We start from the raw sequence: 391 nt of genomic DNA, 5'->3' as shown, positions 1-391 counted from the left end.
TTCCTGCAGCTGTTCACCACGCACGCGCACACAAAGGTCTTTGATGCTAACTTTATTAATTAATTCATCAAAAATGCATTACATTCCTGATGTAGTACCTCTTTGGAATGCCACCTGCATCACCTTTTAAAGGTAACCTGACAATAGACTGGTTTGGAAACTACATTTACATTGGCTTTTGTACACTTTCTGTTGCCCAGGAGTGAGAGTTGTGGTCTATTCCTGGCACTCAAGTTCCCATACCAACTCTCAGAAGGGGAGCCTGTTCTGAAGTGATAGTTGTGGATGTTGCTAATGTGCGGGGGCAGAAGTTTCAGGCAAATGGGGCTCTGCAGGGTGAGTTTTCCTGGCTTTTGCAGTATTACTCTCTCTTTACCGGAGTCCAGCCTCC

The sequence above is a fragment of the Phaethon lepturus genome, unplaced genomic scaffold (genome assembly GCF_000687285.1).
Source record: "Phaethon lepturus isolate BGI_N335 unplaced genomic scaffold, ASM68728v1 scaffold17921, whole genome shotgun sequence".
In the NCBI taxonomy this organism is placed as follows: domain Eukaryota; kingdom Metazoa; phylum Chordata; class Aves; order Phaethontiformes; family Phaethontidae; genus Phaethon; species Phaethon lepturus.
The sequence above is the reverse complement of the archived record's forward strand: the minus strand, read 5'-3'. Positions refer to the sequence as shown.